We start from the raw sequence: 20,983 nt of genomic DNA on the forward strand, positions 1-20,983 counted from the left end.
CCAACTATTTCTGAATAAAAGCAGGTCATTACTAAAAAGAGGAGATTTTTAACAGCAGCCACATTACAAAAGAGACTGTCAGATACAAGCATCCATAGGAATTATGTGTGGGGTCTTGCATGATCAAGAATAACTCCCACAGGACAAGATGAGGAATATGCGGTTGGACTTTTTAAGCTCTTATGCTTTTTGTTCTGTGTGGAGATATTAACTCTGAATTTTGAAAGTATGAAGTTATTTTCAGCAGGCTAAAGATACCTACAGTTTTTAAAAGTCACTGGAATTGGGTGTTCTTGAGTCTTCAGGCATCTTTTAAACAGACCAAAGCAAATGACTGGCACTGAAAATGGGTCTCCAGTGCCACCAGAACACAAAGACAGCAGCAGTGGCTCTGGCACTGGCAGCCACCAGGCAGCAGTGACCCTGGTTCCAGTGCCAGCAGCCAGAGCCATGTTCTGTACACACCTCCCACTGTAGTAAACCCCATAGATTTAGGAAAAGCACCATGGAGAATATGAACAATAGGAATGCTGAAGCAGCAAAAGAAAATTTCTGTTTCCCTGTCCTCCGCCCTTAACCTATCTCTGTAACCCTATAAGGCAATGTCATGTTAACCCCTTACTATTGGTCAAGCTTGGATCCTTTCCAACCCTATAAAAGAAGCATACTGTACCCCATTAGTTGAGAAAGAAGAAGAGCAGAGACCCTTCACGGACCTCCCCAAATAAAGCCATCTTCGTGGAACAGCCTGCACCTTCTCCTTCTCCTCTCTCTCCGTCTGCTGCTTGCTAATCACTATAGAGCTGATAATCACCATGCTTGCTAGATGGTAGCCCCGTGGCATTGGCGTGAGCGAGCTAGCCTCGGGCACCCGGTCCCTACTCAGGGACTGAGCTCCTGAGCCCTATTGCTCTGCTTTATAATAACGCCAATGAGAGGTTATTATCCCACCTGCTGCCTTTCTCCCTGGTCTGGAAGCTCACTGCTGTTTGCTATGATTCCTTAGCCCAGCCTAGCTCCATGGAACACCAGGCTGGGAGGGAAGTTCAGAGAATCACCCCTGGCGAAGAGAGGAGGAGCAAGGACCCTGCTGCTGTTCATTGTTGCGCTGTTCTGAGTACAAACTCACCTGCCCTGGTACCTGTGGTGCCTCTCAGCCCCTGACACCCTTAAAAGCCCTGGGTGCTGTGGCTGGCACACATCTCTGCATGGGCTGGACACCACTGCACTGCTTTAAGCATGATATGCTGGGAACTGGAGCAGGGATCTCCAGTGGCCTTTAGCTGTTAACCCCTCAGGAAGCAGCTTTAAAAATATTATTATTATTGTAGTTGGTAACAGTTTCCAAAAGGATGACTCCAAGAGCTCATTGACTTCACACATGCACATCCTTCTCTGAGGTTAAATGGGAATGATTTGTGAGCACACAGTTGAGAGCAGAATTACCTAATGAAGTACACTTGCCTGAGCACAGCCATCTCGCACAGAGCTTTCTCGCAAACACAAAAAGGTGCTTTTAATGTGAAAACCTGCTTTTGTTCCCGGCTTGGGAATGTTGATGGGAAATTGTGCTTCTAGGCTCTGGGACACGTATATGCATAAATGCACAGAGCTCTGTTAGCATTTGCATCATTGTGGTCTCAAGAGGGAAAAGGTCTGGAAAACAAACCTGTTTTTACACAAGGACAGAAATGAAATTATCCAAGTTTGGGCACATTAATAACAGTGACAGCCAAACAGACTTACCCAGTTAAACCCACTCTGCTGAGAGGCTCCCCATGGAACAAGGCACAAAAGCCAAAAGAAGGCATCTCCAAGGCAATACTGCAGAGCTGGGCACTGAATCTCTCCACCCTGGTGATGAGAAAAGAGGGCATTAGGCTACAGCATGGCAGGGGGGAGCTGCAGAGAAAAGGGGAGGATGAAGCCATGGGCAGTGTAAAATCTGGGGTAGCTAATGTGATGATAAATCCATTTATTCTCACACCATCGTTCCACATCATATGAAGACATTTAATAAGAATTCCTCTGAAAATCTCAACTGAAATTCCAGGTGTGACTCTTTTGACTTAGCCAGTAATTTTTCAAACCACCTCTAAGAGCTAGGCAGACAGTATTTTTATGCTTTCATTAGATCTATGGAGTATCTTTCTGTGTACAGTGCAAGCTCCCTTTACTCTCTTCCTTTCTCTTCTGCTCATAGGTGGTACTTCACTGGAATATCCATCATGGATAGAAGTTAATCCCCTTCCTAAGAACCTCTGTGAGCTCAATGTGCTCACCTCTTACACAAAAGAGCTCCCAAGTGTACAGAAGAGAAAACTGAAGAGAGACGACCACAGCTGCCCTGGAGAATAAGATTCATGGTCTGCAACAGATCTTTCACATGATGCTCAATTGCACATTATGAGAAGGAAAAATAAAAAAAGAAAAATATTTGTGTGCTTCTCATCTTCTGGGAGCCTGACTGACTGACAGTTCCCCAAAAATGCATCTCAAGAGCTTAGTAAACCCCTAAGACCTGCTCTCCTGCCTTCCTGCACAACATGAGCCATGGAATTTCACCCAGGCATCGCTGTCTCCACACAGAACATGGTCTCACTAACAAAATCCAACATTTCTGGCTGGATAAGTGCCAGCCCCCACCTTGAAAGTGTAATCAGATTGGATTGCCTACCAACACCCAGAATATTAGCTAGGAAAGATCCTGCTAAGCAATGCTTACCATTTTAGATTTGTATTTCTGGAGTTTTTCCATCTCTTATTGAGCTCTTGAGAACATGTAAGACACCAGCATTATCTTCTGCATCTTTTCCCACTATGCAACAAGAAAAAAATTGTATTAGCAACACTGTAATGAACTGGTACAAACCAGAAGATTCCTACATGATTGCCTATGCTCAAAACATGAGGCAGTGAAATACAAAGACAAAAGAGACATCAAGTCAGTATTATTACTGGATTTAAAAAAAAGCAAGCAAGCCCTTCAACCTGTTTGTTAAGCAATGCTGTTTGGGAATACTCTCCTTGCTATTCTAATTGCTTCCCCGTTGGGAGGAAGGTAGAATGCATGTGTTGATGAGACCAAAATTTCCTTCTAGAAGGGCTGTTTGACTTCTAAGTAACACTGAAACACAAATAACCTTGCTTGATTTACATACAAACTACTCTGATGAGTGCAATAGCTGAAGCAACACAGGCTGTGACTGAAGCTCCTCAGCTGTCCCGCTCCTTCCCCTGCTCAGGCACTTCACATCCTGCAGGCAATGTGGGAATTGTTACTCACCATCAAGTTGGGCAGAAAATTCAGTAACTTTCAAGTCTTTAAATGTCCAGTCCCAGCTTCTTAACATTTTGCTTCAGCCAAATACTTCAGTGTTGATGACAGTGAGGGGAGCTGGTGGTGTTTGTTCTCTGTCCTCTTTCAGTTATTCTGTGAAGTTAAAAAAGGAAAAAATGTTTATTGGTGCACAGTCAGTTTCCATCTAAAAGCTGAATCTGGTTGTATTTTGGTTTCACTTGGGATAGATCTCTGACAGAAAGTGCATCTTTGTTTTTAATTAATCCATTCAGGGACCCTAACTCAGCGCAGAAGCTCACGCTTTTTATGTAATTACTTCTAAAGGCCTTTTTCAGCACAGCATGGCTGTCTCTTCAGATTACTCATTATGTTTCTTTTCCTTTCTTAGTCTTTGTTGGTGGAATGTCGGCTATAAGTGGTGAATTCTGTAGGCAAGGCTGCCTGTTCCTGGGAACCCCCTCTGCAGAGGGAACTCAACAGCTTCCCTCTCTCCTCAGAGAGGATCTGTCCAAGCCAGACAGGGTTCCCCGCTCAGTGCACAGGCACAAAGCCTCTCCATCCTTCCTCCTGCTGCTGAGAGCTCTGTGTTTGCAGACACGAGAGGCAAAGCTGTGCCAAGAGCATTCCCTCAGCACCACAGGTGTAAAAAGAACCAGCACAACTCTCTGGTGCATCAGGTCTGACACTCACTCAGGAACCCCTCTGTTCAATATTTAATCCTAGGGCTCCTTTAGCAGCTGGTTCAATTATGGGAAGAAAAGAAGAAAAGAAAGAAAAGAAAAGAAAAGAAAAGAAAAGAAAAGAAAAGAAAGAAAGAAAGAAAGAAAGAAAGAAAGAAAGAAAGAAAGAAAGAAAGAAAGAAAGAAAGAAAGAAAGAAAGAAAGAAAGAAAGAAAGAAAGAAAGAAAGAAAGAAGAAAGAAAGAAAGAAAGAAAGAAAGAAAGAAAGAAAGAAAGAAAGAAAGAAAGAAAGAAAGAAAGAAAGAAAGAAAGAAAGAAAGAAAGAAAGAAAGAAAGAAAGAAAGAAAGAAAGAAAGAAAGAAAGAAAGAAAGAAAGAAAGAAAGAAAGAAAGAAAGAAAGAAAGAAAGAAAGAAAGAAAGAAAGAAAGAAAGAAAGAAAGGAAGAAAGAAAAAGAAAGAAAGAGAAAGAAAAAGAGATACAATTAGCTAGAGTCATCACCACCACCATTCATCACCAGCCTTGAGAAATCAAAGCTCTTTATTCTCTCCCACTCATTCCACTCATGTTTAGTACTTCTATGTCAAACACAGCAGCTTCCAAAGGAGTGACTGAGAAATACTTTTCCTTGAGTAGCCCAACAATTCGAGTGCTGCTGTGAATGGAAGGAGCTCTCTTTGCCTGAGCTAAGCTACACACCAAGCACTAAAACAATACACTCAGCAAGGCAGGGAAAAGCCTCCCTCATTCTCTGCAGATTGCGACACAAAAGGTACAAGGAAAGGGCTCAGCTCCACACTCCAGGAAAGGCTGTTGATCCCACGAAGGCAGGAGGGGACAACTTTGTGCTGCTCTCAGGGAGACTGGAGTCTGCAGGGGGCAGCTGCTGATCCCAGGTTGCTCCTGGTGGATCAGGACTGCAATGTGCTTCCCTGCTGGAGCTTTCACTTCTGCTGTCACAGAGCTCTGCTGCTCTCCCTCGTTCCTTCACCAATCCCCACTGCTGGCTACATCACCATCTTAGCCCAATGCTCTCTTCCAGCTTTTGCAATACTTAAAAAAAGCTTTTCCAGAGAGCACTCCAGTGTTACAAAAACAGGCCTGTAACAATATTTACAGATACACAGAGTTAAATGGCTGTTGTGCCACTGGGTTAAAATCCAGGGGAGCACTTACTGTTTGGGCTCCTGCATTCCCACTGACCCATCCAAACCCTGCCGGCAGGGATAGAAGGAAGCAGCCCAGGGTGGGTAAAAGCTCACTGGAGTGGATGAAGTGGGCAGCTGCCGGGCACACCAAGTGCCATCCCCTCCCACCACCATCCTGCCCCAGCCCACAGCAGGAGCACTCCCATTTATTTAATTTCCAGGCATCAGGCTTGCAGTTGTTAACCACTGTCACTGCCTGATTGGACACTGAGCAGTTCCAAAAATACCAGTCTGGGGTGACAATTTTCTGTCAGTGTGACATCTAACATCTTAGGGAATAAATGGTGCCTGGACACATGCCTAAGACTTTTAGATATTAGCACCAACAATTATTTCTGCTTCACTTCTTACACTTTTTGCGAGTTTTAAATATTTAGAGTTCAGCTTGTTCAAAGCTTTATTTTATTTGATTTTTGATATTCGCTTTTTAACTGTCACACCTCCTTTGTCACTGCTTTCAACACTCTGAGAACTCACATTTCTAACTTACTGAGAATGTATCAAGGGGTTTGGTGCTGGTTCTGACACACAGATTCACTCACATCACAGTAATTTTCTCACCTTCAAATGCCATTGAGATGCCCTGGTTATTGTGCTCTCCTCCACAATCGCTCAGGTTGCCTGACTCTGTTTTTCTAGAATAAAACCCCCAAACAAACCAAACCAAACTAATCCTAAAAGCTAATTGTTTTGGCCACTCTTTTTCACACCAAAGGGACTTTGGGTGTGCAGAATTGGTGACATGTGGGTCCTGAGCTCCCTTTCCATTTTAGGCATGCTGCATTTCTGCTTATTTCACAGAAAACTGTGCACTAGTAGCTGATTTCCTGGCAGTAACCCACCAATTGCACTGATCTGTGATACACTGCAGTCTGACAGAAGGTCAGCATTCCAGCCTCACCCCCCTCACACCCTCCTGGATACTGAAATGTGGAGGGGTGAGGCTCTGGCGTTGAAGGCTGGCCTGCTCTCCCTGCAGTGCATAAATCAGCCCCAGGCCTGAGGCTCTGTGCCAGCAGGACCCTGTGATTTATGGGCTGCAGACACGTCCCAGGTGCAGGGTGAGGCTGAGAGCAGATGAAGCTGTCCCCACAGACACAGCAATTCTGCAGAGTGAGGCTGCTTCAACAAGAGGGCCTTGGGCACTCAAGGACTGTGCAGCCCAGCTTTAGTGAGGTGTCAGAGCACTGATTAAAAGGTGCTCACTTTGGCAATGTTGTCTCTGTTGTGGGCTCCTGGCCACCACCATCATCCAGACATCACACTCCCCTTCACACACCCCCCAAATTGGGCTCTAAAGCAACACAGTGCAGAGGTTCTCACAAAACAGCTTGTGATTAAAATAGAAAATAACGTCAACTTACATGAAAATATATTTCAGTGCTTGTTTGATATTTTATTTCTACTCCAATAAAAAGGCAATCATAATCTCTCACAGATTGTTGCTCCCCCAAAAAAGCAGATCACAATATGCACTGACTGCAAATGCCAGATTTAAATATTCAACACAGCTGTACTTGTGGAGAGCTGACAGAGAAAATCCCCCTGCTCTCCCTTCCTCCTCATTCAGCAAATCAGGCAGAGGATTTAGAACATAAATTCAGAAGGTATTTTCATAAACTGAATATTTCAGCAGTTAAGACTGAGGTTTTTAAGCAGTTCTGTCTCTCTGCACCTTCTCTTCCTATGCCTTGGTGGAAATGAATCAAACTCTTAAGCTCCTGCAATATTCTCTAAGAGACAAAACAGATGGAAAAATAATGGGATAAAGTACCCTATGAGTAAGATTTTGGCAACACAAACCCAATGCTTCTGTTCTTTACCTCAATGTTTAGCCTTGCAGCAGGCAAAACCAAAATAAAATTGGCTTTGTTTTAAATATGTGGCACATTTTATATAGAGCACACTTTTCACATTAAAAAAAATTTACACAGGGAAAAGTAACTCTGATAGAACAAAATACTTCAATATTATTCACTAGGTTTTGCCAAGAGCCCCCAGAAAGAAAGAAGGCCTTAGGTACCTGTGCAGACATTGCAGTGCCCCAAGGCCTGCAGCCACAGAGCCCCAGCCTCAGGCAGAGGGGCCTGAAGGGCTCCTGGTAGAGGGCAGTGCCCAGGGGCTCCCAGCATGGGCAGAGCTCGTGGGGATCCCCTGAGGCCAGGGAATACACACCATGTCCCTCCTGCATGGAAAAGCAAATCAGGTGGGATCACAGTGGGAACAACTGCATGGATCAGGCATGGAGCTGCTGGCAAGGAGCCTGGAGCAGCACCAGTTTCTGTTCCTTTTATCACCTTGTCTGCCATTACACTGTCATCTCTTACCCCAGGGGCCCTGATTCTGCCATCCTAATTCCCCCTTCTTGATATTTATTGAACGTTTTCTCCATCATCTGCCACAGCAGCTGCCTGAGTCCTCATTTTTTTATTTACAAGATTTCTCCACTTCTCACACTGTCAATTTGTTATTGCAGCCACAAGTGAGGGTCAGCCTGGACAGCCTGGACATGACTTTCTCTTTGATTTCTGGATGGTTCCTGCAGTTTCCTGTGTCTCTATTCTGTTTGTGCCACTCTGTGGCCACATGCCTGGGCACTGTTGGGTCTCAGCAGCCTCTCCTGCTGCCGTCTCCAAGCTCACAGTCAGGGCAGGTTGGGTGTGTAAATCTAGGGGGCATTATGAACTTGCAGTGAGATGGATCCACTTGCTGAAGGAAATAGGACTGAAAAATAGCCAAGTACCACGCAAGGATCCCTGTGCAACCTCAGACCTACAGACTGAAATTCCAGCAGAATGTTTAAAGAGGTGAAGCTAATACCTTGAAAGAAATGCATTTTAGGGAACCTATTCTGACTAAGAAGCAGGGAAAAAAGAAATCAGAATTAGGGCCATGAAAGCCCATACTGACATAGAAGTAAAAATGTGTGCATGTTTGCATGTAAAACCATGCAGCCTAAAAGCACACACAGCTTTGGGGGCTTTTGGTTACTTGGTTTTAATCTGTTCCAAGTCATGATCCTCAAATTGGGTTTTCCATAATTGGTTTTAGCTGAGCTATAATGCATTGAATTTAGAACCCTTAAATCTTCTTCATCTTATGTTGTTTTTTGGAGATGAGTATTATAATAAATTTCATTTCATACTGGTAACAAGTGCAAGACTTGAGCTAAATATTTACTGTTAGGAAAAACATAATGCTTTTTTTTTTGAGGCAGAGCAGCTACAACATGGTCTGTAAATGTTTGTCCTTTCTATTTCAGCATTAATAACCATGTTTTTATGACCTTGTTCAAGAAACCCACAAGAAGCTGGCTGTTCTATTTCTATCATGTTTGTGCCCTTTACATCATTTCCTACTTCTAATAACTAATTGTTGTGGTGTGAAGCAATATCCTGTTTCACCTTTCCCAGTCCCTCAGGTGTGCCAACCTCTCCCTTCCCCTCCCCCTTGCCCCCTTGCTAAGTGCTGTCCGTCAATCTTAACATTCCAGCAAGGGCGAGGTCTGGTTGGTGAAGTTCAAAAGATGCTTCTCAGCCCTGGGGTCATTGGCCCATCTAGGTGTCATTGTCCTCCGAGACTCTGCCCCTCCCACCTGGCTGGCGGCACACCTACCCCCTTCCCCTCTCCCTTTCCCCGGGCTTAAAAAGACACGGGACCATGCAGTCGGGATTCTGTTGTAGCTGTTACAAGATTCAGAGATCTGTGACCCTGGAATAAAACTCTGGATTAAACCCTATGTCAGAATCTGTCTCCTTTTCCTTCACCTCGCCTAAAGCCTTTCCACTAGAGGTAAACCTGAGTTCCTGTTTGCTTGGACTTGTTCCAAGTGCCAGCTGCAACATCCAGCCAGCCTAAGGTGTCTCTGAGGTGAAACACCACAGCTGCCGCCTTTGGTCAAGCAGCAAGGGCCAGACAAGCCCAGGCATGTTCCACCCGGTAATACTGGGATCATATACCAATATTTTGGGGCCCAAGTGTGGGGCTGCTGGACTTTGCAGCCCCGAGAAGTCCTCTCGGAATCTCAAAACCTCGGAAAAGCTTTAAGGCAGCTGAGCATCCACTGGAAGAGCTTTGGCTGCATCGCTCTCCAGAGAGACTTTGGGACTGAACCCACAAGAAGCCTCGCGGACTGCTCTGCGCCTCTGGAAAGTGCAGCTCCTTTCTGGTGAGCAAATTTTGCAGAGGAGAATAGGGGAGCCCCTCCTGCCCATGGGGTCCTATTCAAGTGAAGAGACTTATCCTGACAGACCATCTAGCACCAGCTTCGATTTCGGTGAGTATTTCTGCTCCTTAATGGGGGTAGAAGCTCAACTAACAGTCTCTGCCGTGAGTTCTGTTCTTTTTCGCTCTTGCATAATAGGCTGCGCAGCCCTGCGGAGCGGGAGCGATCGCGTTCTAGGCTTTAGCTCACTGCGGCGTTGTTTTGCCGCTTTTGGAACTGGCGGCGCCGGCTCAGAGGAGCGGGAGAGCTCTGCCTGCCCCTCCCCAAGGCTCGGCAGCGTGGTTTTCTCGGCGCGGGGTTGCCCCGGTTTCGGCTCTCTCGGCGGGGGGGAGTTTTCTCGGCGCGGGGGGGCTGCTCTCTCTCGGCAGGGCGGGGTCCCGATTCCGTGCTGCTGCCGCGGCATTTTTAAAAGCAGTATAAGCAGCTGCATTGTGAGGGCTATCGTCTGCTCGTTTTCGCTTCTTAACCGTGTTTTTTTTAACTAATGATGATAGGTAATTACTTAACAGATGGTAAAAGCTCTTTAACTGCTTTTAAGGGCTACTGAGCTCTGCTGCATTTGGGGAGCATTAACTTCTGTCCCTTTCCATCTTCCTCAGGTCATTCCAAGTTTGTTCAGCCATCATTAGGTACTCAAGGGCTTGAGAGTTTTGTGTTTTTTTAAATGCAAAACTGGGGGTCAGTAACACACTACTTCAAACCATTGTTATTTCAAACACTTGTCTTTTGTGAGGCCACTGCTAACACTGAGACACCAGGAGCCCTCACTGCTCCCCGGGTGTGATGAGCACAGCAGCCCAGGCAGCCCAGGGCCTCTGACCTTTGGTTACCACAGATGCAGATTCTCCTGCAGCACCAAACTGGCACATCATTAACAGGAGGCTGGGGGGAAAATTCAAACCTTAGAACTTGAAGGGGGTGGTCTCATTAATGTCCTTACACTGACTGCATTTACATTTTCTCCCGAGTTACACAGGCAGGAGAAATTCCCCATCAGAGAGGGCCGAAGTGAGGGATGAAATTCCCAGCTGAACACACACAGGAGTCAGTGACCCTCTCCAGACTTCTCTTGCACTTGGAGTAAGCTGCACTTGAACCACAATAAGTGCTGGCCTAATTACTCCAGCTCCACTGTACAACACCAGCAGCTATGCTGCTGCTTTCCCAGTTCTAACAGCTGTTTGTCTGGCTCTGTGGAAATGCCTATGAGGAGCTGTGGCTAAAGACACAAAATTGGCTAAAAAAATTTACTGCAGCACAAATTAGCAAAGACTGTCTAGAAACAAATAATTTGTTTTTATGATTGCTGCTAAAATAAACTCTTGCATTTTGCATGAGACTGTTAAGTTGGAAATAATAAACAAATAAAATCAGTGTGATTTCTTCAGCTTTAGGATCAAACAGCCCTCCTAGTATATAGCTATAGTTACAAGTGATTAAGTTGTACATTTCTCATGCAAAGAGCTGCACACAGATTACTGGACACAGCACAGATGAGCTCTGGTTAAGTGTGCCCAGAAGTGTGATTCACTGCTAAAAATAAATGTTCATAACTGATTTGTTACTTAAAATGAAATGGATACGTGATGTAACAAATGGATTCTAAAGCAGAGGTCGTGAAACGTCTGCTTGAAGTGAATATTGTGAATAGCCCTCTCTCTTTCTCACCCTCATGTATCAGTGTGTGTCCATGCTGCTGCACTGTCCATGCCTGAGTGGCACTCAGTGGCACTGCCACCTCTTGGGCCTTTGCTCAGTGATTCACTATTTAACAAACAGCTCCTGAGCTTATCCAATAACACCCTTGTTCCCACAGCCAAGAGAAGCACATTGTGACCTGCTGATGTTCCTGTGCATGGCTCTGCATTGCTCCCAGCACAAGTACCAACCTCCCATTTGTGTGCACTGAACCCAAGCACCTCCTGCAACTCTGCAATTTTAGCTGGGATTGAGAAGGAAATGACAGTGATTTGCCCAATGAGAACCCAAACATGACCTCCACTGGTCCTTTGTTCAATCATCTCCAGCACGTTCAGTAAACTGCTGTTTGGAGGAGATTATGTTAACACACAGTGTGATGCTTATAATCATCACCATACAAAATGGACCCCCTAGGTATTAATTTTTGATGTACTGAGAACTTCCTTTGCAATTCCATTGTCATCCAGCATCACTGTTCCATAAATTCAGTGTTGCTGCATTGTTTTGTACCATTCTCCTTATGATTTGGCAAGTCTAAGCAGACACAGCTGATTGTAGGAGCCATTTGCATTTTCTGCTCTTTTAGAAGATAACAGATACTATCCAAAAACTTTTAAAACAGCACTATCTTTGGACAACTTAATAAATTGTTATGAATTAGCAAAATCCCTGGTTATGTTACACTCTAAATTAGCCTGGGCTTTACACGAGTTTGTAACAGATGAGGAAAGAAAATGAACCAAACTGACCACAAACCAAATATAAGTCTGGGAAGGTTCCATGTGAGAGGAAGTTCCAGAAGTGTCCATGCCTGAAATGCAAGGGAGAGAACTTGTGCCCCCAAAATTCTTCCAAGATGCTTTTTTTTTTTTAATAACATCAGAAAGAATTATTTTTAAGTACACTGGCAAATCAAGAAAATCATATCATGAAACTGCATAGACAGGAGTTAGATGTACTATATATACTATACATTATTTACTCCTGCAGCCTGAGAAAAGAAATGTAGTTCCTCTTACATATCAGATTTTCAAAGCTAAAACAGAAGACAGATCCTTTCCCTGCCTGAAAAAACGTACAAGGGGTGTTGTTTAAAACAGAGTTCTCCTCACACTCTTTGAGTGCTCCAAAATGCACTAGAAGCAAGCACTTTGCAGGAGGCTCCCTAAGCTGACAGGACTAAATCCAGGAAGGGTCACTCACCTCAGTTCCAGGCTGTGATTCCCAGTCCCAGCAGGAGCACTGAGCTCATTCCCAGCAAACCCCGGGCTGGCATCAGCCCCAGAGTGCCAGGTCACAGCCATTCCTGAGACACAGCACAGCCCTGAAGCATTCCAGCCTTGCCATCCAAACACAGGGAGGAAGGGTAAACAAAGAAGTTTAATGAAGGGTTGAAAAGCCACAGGTTTCTTCTGATATTTGAACTAATCACAATGTAAAATTATCATTTGGTAGGATTTTTTAGATTTGCTGCACTGCCATGGCTCTAGCAGAAAGCATGCACAGGAATGTGTTCTCAAAGTTCTTGGCTAATGGTTTCTGTATGTCTTTACCATATTTATTTGGATTGAAACAATAATATTAGAACTGCTTCCACAGCCTCTGGGAGCTCCAGCACACAATTTGCACTACAGCCGAACTCTCTCACTACTAAAACAGGACCTCTGGCAATCTGTAGTTATAAAAAAAAGTGTATTTTCAGAAGGCAAAATAAGCATGTTGATGTTACTAAACATGACAGCAGGTCAGCCTGGGGACAGGGCAAACACTGAGCTGGAGAAAACCTCAGTAAATAATCCATATTCCCATCACCTGTCCTGCTAAAATTGGTTAAAGCACTGCTGGAAGTCATCTCTGAGCCAGTGGTCTGGTTTACTCTAGAGAAGACAAGGGAGACATGAGCACCTGACTGGCAGAGCCCCCAGTGCATGTTCCAGGATCCTCTCCCCACACCAGGCTTGAAGCAGACTTGCATTTGCTGCCTCCTTTCCAAGGACTTGTGGGAAGTGAGAGCAAAGGAGATCTCACCTTACCAAGAGCTGATTCACTCCAGATCTCTGCACCCAGGGGCCCTCTGGAGTTTGCTGGTGCAGCAGTGCCCATGGAGAGCTGGGACAGGTCCTGGGGACCATTTCATCCTGAGAAGGAAGATGGAGATCAAGTCAGTATTCAGGGGTTTAACAGAAATGAGAGTACAGAATGGTTGTTTTTCATCCTTTGGTTGGAAGCAAAGAATGCACCAAGTGGATCAGGCCAAACTCAATAGACCCTGTTAAGATTTTTGTCCTAATGACCACTCATGAGTGAGTGTAAGGAAATACATAAATAATGCTGCTGTGGAAAGGTATCTGAGAAAAATACCAAGCACTGCTGCCAAAGTACAGTGCAAGTTTGCAAACCCAAATGAGTTTGATAGAAGACTGCAAGACTGTGAAATAAACTTCAGAGCATTTATTCATCATCCCAGTAATCCTCACCAAACAGAGGCTGTGAATCTTCTGCACACTGGGAGGTTAAGGAGAAGAATAAAATGTTGGTAGTAATATCTGTTTCTTCTACATTTTTATACTATTTGAAATTTATTTTTTTTAAACTTGACTCCACTCTAGTGGAAGGAAAAATAATTAGGAAGAGGAGAAAATCAGCTTAAGTAAAATCAAGTCTTGATGGTTAGGTAGCAGCTGGGATTCTGATGGTCTGGTGCACAAACCTACACGGTGCCTTCAGGAGCTCCACAGTGCAACCACCATCTGCAGCTCTGGAGCCAAAGGAACAGCTGGATGGGAAATCAATGAGAGGGAGCAAAGAGAACTCTTGGTATTAAGAGTTTACCCCCTCTCCTTTCTCTCTTTAATTTTCTAGGGGTGAAGTGACCAAAGAAAAGATAGAAACAGATTGTCATTTATTCTGGCTGGGATTTTTCACAGCTAAACTAAATGTTTATAAAAGGTTCTAAAAAATACATTATTGTTGCTGTGTCTGCACCAGCACCACCGTCACCTCACTGAACTGCATCCAAGTGCATTCACATTTAAAGAAGCCATCTTTCTTACCCTGGTGCTCTGAAATAACAAGCACTCTGGAATGAAATGGCAGGTTTTTATTTCTGAGCACCTGCATGTAACATTACATCCCCAACTCTTAGTCTGTACAATACTGTCTATCTGATGAAAGGAAACTCTGTTTTTACTGGCAATAACAAAGAAATTTGGACCAGGATAGTGCAATATGCATCTTTGAGAAAGGTCCCAACCATGGATGAGAATTTCTTACTATGGGAAAAGGTTCCTAAAATCTCGTTAGTGAAAAGAACAGTTATCTTGGAAAAAAGGATCAGACAATTTCCTTTAAAGCTCAGCCATTATGAAGTGTGTTTGGGGTTTTTTTAATCCTTGGAAATCCACCTTCTCCTCTAGCAGTTTGGAGCTTTTTTCTCTTTATATTAAGTAAGGACAGATTTTCCTACTTATATCAAAAGCCTGTGGAAAGAAAAATCCTGCTTAATTCTGCACAGCAGATCTTTGAGCACAGACTTGCACAGAGCAACTCTACATTGCTCTGAAAAATGGGACTGGAGTTCTGGGTGCAGCTTACAGACCTGGGCTCTGTCTGGAGAGATACCTTAAGCAGATAAAGATGAATTTTATTAAGCTAAATCCTTTCATTTCGGCCCTTGGACTTTGGAACAGGTTGAATGTGATTTCCGGAAAGATCATATCTGAGCTTTGGACTTTCAAAGAGCTGAGAAAAACACATGTGCCCACTTCAAACCTCTCTCTGATCTGGGAATACAAACCCTGGCCTGTGCCACCTTGTGAGCAGAGGAAGGGGCACAGGGACACACCTCTGGAAACAGCTGGAGAAATTTCAGACTTCTGTGCTGCTGAAAAGAGTAATATTATTTGCCCCGTGGGTGCCTAATTTTCTGTGAGCAACACTGCTGTTCTTTAGCTGTCTCCAGCATTTGATTCAGGAAAATGAACTGCTGGGTGGCTGACAGATGTTTGAGGGAAATCATGGATCATGATTTGGGGAAAATGATGGATAACATTCTTCACCCATCTACTTAAGGTGCTCCTTCCTCATTAAAAATCTATCTCAGGCAAACTGAGCACACTGTATAATCTTGCAGCTATGCAAGTAAAATTCCCTTTTGGACTAAAACCACATCTCTCATTTGCATGCAGAGGCAGAGAGCCATCTACATTGCCAGCTTTATCTTGGGAAAGACACAGGGAGCAGGATGAGGAGTGCAGAATCCCTGCACAGACAGGTACACTCTGGCTCTCCTGGAGACTGGGAGAAAAGAACACAGGCTCTTGAACCTCCTTCCTGCAGGGAGTGCTACCTGTGCTGCCTCCTACAGATCTTATCAGCAAACCCAGGCAAAGTCTCTTGCATTCCAAGGATTCTGTTGGGTAACACCAACCAGACCCATCAGCAGAGATCAGTTCCTCACCTGGTCTCTGTCCCTTGATGGTGCCTTTCCCTTGATGGTGCCTTTCCTAGACTTGCATTAAACTGGGATTTTGTGTAGCTGGAGTTATCTTGTAGCCCTGAGTGGGGGCAGGCTGTAACCCAGTGGGGTCTGGCAATGATTCCTACTTCTAAAGCCTGAATTAATAATATCAACAGGTTTTGAACTGACCATTGGAGAAGGATCCAGCAACAAGTCAGCCATTCCATAATAGCACACAGAAATCATCACCCTAACACGTTTCTAGCCAGGGAAAGTGCTCTTTAAATCTTATGGAAAAATGGGTTCTCTCAGGCTGCAACACCCTTCTGCTAATTCAAGGCTCACAGGACTCAGACAATACTGAGTGAGAGCTTCCAGCATTTTGCCATCCTCTGAACTCAGCCAGAGAAGTGACAATACTGGCTTGGCCATGAGCAGGCAGGACATTTCCCCTGACTGCTCACAGATCAGGTGTCACAAAAATGCATCAGTTCTGAGTGTTTCTCACTGGAGCATCATGTAAACACTCCCTGAAAGGGAGAAGCAGGAAAACTTTGGATTATAAAGAAAAGAATTTGAATAATCACAATCAAGATTTTAAAAACTGTGCTTGCAAACAAGCACAAAATATTTCCATATACCCAGGAATTCAGATGATAAAGGGCTCAGAAATGTTCTGCCAGAGGGCTCTGTCTTCCCCTTCAAGAAGTTTTGATACATCAGCAGCCATATGCCTTAATTTACTGGTTTATGCTAATTTCAGTGACATTTTGCTTCAGATGAGAAAAAACTAAGTGATCTAAAAATCTATGTGATGTTTCAAAATGAGTTTTCACTTAAAATGTATAATACATAGACACAAACAGATTTTGGTTTTGTCAAAACTTCTCCAGTGATACAATAACAAGAGGAAAATAAGAATGAGCCATGCAAAGAGACTAAATTGCCACTGAAGGAGATCGGGGCTTGGGGTCATGGAAAACCTTCACTGCTGTTAGACAATTAACTTTGCCACTGGCCAGGCACCATCATTGCTTTTGGTCAGCATCTGGGCATCAGCTGTGCACGTTCTTCATTCTGCCTCACTGAAAGGGAACTGAAGGATTAAATGATCTCTTGAGATAACTTCCAACTACAAATTCCTTTAGTTTAAAGCTTTCTATAAGAAATAACCAAATTCTTCAGTTACTGATTTCACAGACCAGCTTTTGGACCTACTCCATTCAAACAATGGTGATTAGAGTATTCTGAAATTTTGTTTCCATATGAGCTGGAGATATTAAAATAGACATGATCAAATACAGGATACTATGAACAAATTAAATTAGGTTGCATTTACAAGACTGCACTAAAATATTTGCAGTGGCATTAGGAAAACTTATGGGGAAACCCCCAGGCCAAGCAGGGATGCAGGACTCCCTGACTCTAAATTACAGTGCAGGTTGTGATAGTCTGTTTGTAGGTGAGTATCACAGCCAGGTGATCAGGAGCAAGTCTCCAACCAGGTTCCAATGAGGGATTCACAGACTTGAACTGATCCTTGCTGCTGATCCTGGTTTTGAATGTGTGGAGCCTTTCAATCCATGGCTTCAAGCAAACCTGGTGCTGTTCTAAGCAACTCTGGACATCAATACTTTTGAGGATGAAAAAGGGAAATTGTCCTTTGCCCCTGATTTATGATTTACTTGCACTCTTTTTAACCCATGAAGAGGGCATTCATTTTTGTCTTGCAGAAAAAGCCAATGATGACATTTTTCCAGGGATGTTCTTTCCAAGGAGATTCAGCTACTGCCATCTATTGATCTATACTGTGAAGGGTCACTGTCAAAGTGCACATCTTCCCTGTACCTTTTCTAGGAGGACTGTAAAATATCAGGGGTGAGAAAAGGACACTGAAAGAATGCTTCTCCTTCCCAGCAGTGAAAAGCAGAGATTTGGAACAGGAAGAAAGTATCAGGAGTAGTTTGAGGGTGGGGTAAAGGAACAATGCAGATTTTATTTTGCAGGTAAATTCTCCAACAAGAAGGGAAATATCCACATGTATGGGCTGATCTGTCACTGACTGACTTCTCTGAAATCCAGTCTGAGATGTGCAGCTGTGCTTTCCTCATCAGCTCATATCTACATGAGTTGGCCAACGTTCAGCTCTTTAACATCAGCCCAACCTCACTGGACATGCAAATCATCCCAGCCTTTGGACAAGAACCTATTTCCAGCCATCTGTGAAAGGAAGGCACTGACCTGAACTAATTAACTGAAATTAAGCCAGGTTTTTAAAGGGATGAGGCCAAAGCAGGAGATGCACTGAATCAGAACAAGAACTGAGCTGTGACTTCCAGCAAAGCCCTGCCTATGTGCCAGGGAGCAAACTGTGAAGTTGAGGAAAGCAGCTTGAGCAGAGTGAGTTCATGGGAGTGGAGGAGAAAACAGGGAAGTGGCCAAGGTGGAATTTAGTAATTTCCTGATGTTGTGTGTCCCAGCAAAATACTGCCATCCCTCAATCCTTCTTTTGGTTTTCCTTGTGCTGAGCAGCAAACAGCCTTTATCTCCTCCGGTCTAAGACCCAGGTCTGATAGCTGTATAACACACCTAAGGGCTTCTGCCATGTTATGGCTTTCCCCTTCTCAAATAAACAACTTCCATGAACATTTCTTCTCTCACTGCCTCTTTCACCTTGCAAAAAATCAGAATTTCTCCCCTCTGAAAATGAACACTCCTTGTCTAAACAGAAATCTGCTTTATTAATTTGTTTTCAGCTGAAATACAAAATATCCCCTGCACACTTCCTGCACTATGTCAGCATCTTGCTAATTACTTAAATAATACAGTTTTCTTCTTTTTTTTTTTTTAATGAGATATACTGGCGAGAGGCAGAGTCTGTCTTCAGTTACTCATTTCATTTATTCAAATTACCAACACTTTCTAACCCAGTACTGCAAAAAAAGTGCTCAGGGGCAAATCTGGAAGCCTGTTGTGTTAGGATCCCCTAAGTATAATGCAATTAGAGCCATGCCATGAATGGCTAACACTTGAGAAGCAATTCTTTCACAACGAGGTGAATTTCCATCTCACACCAAATATTTCTCAGGTTTTTGTGCACTGGTGCTAAGAAGATTAGAGAGATTAAATAGGCATTTATAAGCATGAACGGAAACCAGAGAGATCTTACTCCTGTCTGAGGCAGCTGGGCTGGGGATGTCAGGGCAGGAAGGTGACAGAGGCCTGAGGGCTCCCTGTGTCCCCTGGACCAGGTTCTCCAGAGCTCCTTGATCCCCTTGGCCATGGTCAGGCTCTGCTGGATGAGAAGAGCACTGAGTGCAGTGTGGCACTGCAGAGCAGTGAGCTGCTCTGTTAGAGAGTGCTGAGGGCATGGACATCCCATCTGATGTCAAGACTGTTCCTCGGGGAATTACAGCCACCTACTGCCTACTAGGAGCACACAAGTCACAGGCATTGCTACCCAGCTTGGCTGGTTTTTATTTGTACTATTGCTACACTTTGACAAGGAGTCACAGCTGAGTCACAGCTCCCAGAGCTCCTGGGTTTCCTTGTGTGAAATACATAAATACAAAGAAATAGTTCTTTATTGCTGGTTGCATCTTCACTAAAATGCTATGCAAGAACAACAGGTCTTTTCCACTTGAAAACAGAGCTCCACACTTCTGGGGTGGCATTCCCATTCCAAGGACTGCAGGCTTACCACAGGCCCCTTCCTCCTCTCATTAACCACCATTTCCTTTTCCAAACCAAAGTTACACCAGTTACTATTGTAACAGCCTGCACACAATCTACTGAGAATAAATATCCATGTAATGAGCCTGAAATGATATGGTAATTTCTTAATTCAAAATAATTACATGGCTATTTGGGCCCTCCAAAATAAGGTGTTACTTATTCAGCCCAAACAAACTGCTGTTTGCCCAGGTTTTGAACTCTGGTAAACAGCAGTGCACTCATCTGCATACTGAATCCTGAGACGATTTGATGTTAGATGTTTACACACACAGAATTGGAAACAAATATTTGTCAAGGCAACAAGCAGCTTTTAGCACAACCAAGGGGAAAAAACCAAAGCAGAAAGCCCTTGGAAACAGGAGTGAAAACACAGCCAAGCCAGAGTGCTACAAGGGCACCAGCTGGCTCCAAGTCACCCAAGTGCCCTCTAAAACATCTCAGGAGCTTGAAAACGTCAGATAAGGGGATGGGAATTGTTCAGTTTCTTTTGGCTTGCCATTTGTGTCTGAGCTGAGTGCCTTTCTCCCTGTGTCACCTGGAGATACAGATGGGAAAGCCACCACAGAAAGGAAGTTGGAAGGAGGAAAGGAAAGGAAAGGAAGAGTGAGGGCAGACAGAACTTCAAGCCCTTTATTTCAGCCATCTTTCCTCAAGTCAATAAAACATCTTCCTCTGGCTTTGGTGAGGGCTGAGCAGGCCTAGACTTCAGAGCATTAATGAAAGATTTAAAAATCATCCTGTGAGCACTGGTAGAGGGCTCTCCATGAATGTGAATAATGCAAGCTGGAGTCAATTACCACTGATCTCAGAGGTAATTCCCAGCTCTCTGAGACTGCCAAAAGCAGTGATAAGGAAGGACTTGGAATTGGACTGAGGCTGCTTGGTGGAGGAAGGCAGAGCCCTTCATCACACGGAGTGGGGATCAAGCACCTCACAGACACCACTGAGTGAAGCACACAAATGGGCTACAGTGAGTGGGCTACTTTTCCTCTGAGATGATGAAACATTTGGGCCTGGAATGGAAATTAAATCCACACTTGACTTTCTACCTCTCTATTACACAGCTACACTTCAAACACACCACGGTGAGTTTCATACCTGTATTCATATTTTTGCAGTTGCTGATTGAAAGAAGTGGACACAGATGAAAGATCTGCATGCCATTTCCTAATTCCAGGGGAAAAAATAAAGAAATCAACTGAAATCTGGTCTGTCCTGACCAAGTACAACTTGGGTGAGAAATAAAACTCAGTAGCCCATGTTTCCGCTTTAAAAACCAGGCAAACTGAAAAAGCAAGATGTTCAGAGGCTCTCAGACTACAAAGAAATAATATATACTCTGTTTTAACAAGGATTTGCAACTTACAACAGGGTGATCCAAAGGGAATGAACAGAACCACTGTTTCGCTTCCAGCAGCATTTCACATCTGCTAAGAGTCATCTGATGTTCTAAACCTTCAAGAAAGCAGAAAACACATGATTTTCTAACATATATGCAAAAATACTAAAACTTCACATGGCTTCAGTGGTAGCATTCATTTTTATGCATACTTTGAAATTTTGGTTTCAGCATTAAGGATCTCTTAATCTATTTATATATTATAGTTGGTCTATTCCAGTATTGTCACTTAGCACTCTTGCTGCAGAAAAATCAGCATTATACTCTCTGCTTCATTT

General features: G+C 43.9%; 1 protein-coding gene across 1 annotated transcript in view; it reads right to left on the reverse strand.

Moving 5' to 3' along the window:
* The window catches only part of LOC143693918 (uncharacterized), a 72,444-nt gene extending 51,681 nt beyond the window's left edge, over positions 1 to 20,763 (reverse strand). Inside the window, exons 1-6 of the mRNA XM_077176783.1 lie at positions 20,673 to 20,763; positions 13,141 to 13,250; positions 12,316 to 12,451; positions 3,287 to 3,433; positions 2,726 to 2,818; positions 1,747 to 1,854 (exon numbers count right to left, since the gene is read on the reverse strand). The gene's annotated coding sequence lies outside the window, so the exon portion shown is untranslated. The remainder of the gene's footprint in view (positions 1 to 1,746; positions 1,855 to 2,725; positions 2,819 to 3,286; positions 3,434 to 12,315; positions 12,452 to 13,140; positions 13,251 to 20,672) is intronic.
* Between the last annotated feature and the right edge of the window lie 220 nt (positions 20,764 to 20,983).

The sequence above is a fragment of the Agelaius phoeniceus genome, chromosome 4, assembly GCF_051311805.1.
Source record: "Agelaius phoeniceus isolate bAgePho1 chromosome 4, bAgePho1.hap1, whole genome shotgun sequence".
Lineage (NCBI taxonomy): Eukaryota > Metazoa > Chordata > Aves > Passeriformes > Icteridae > Agelaius > Agelaius phoeniceus.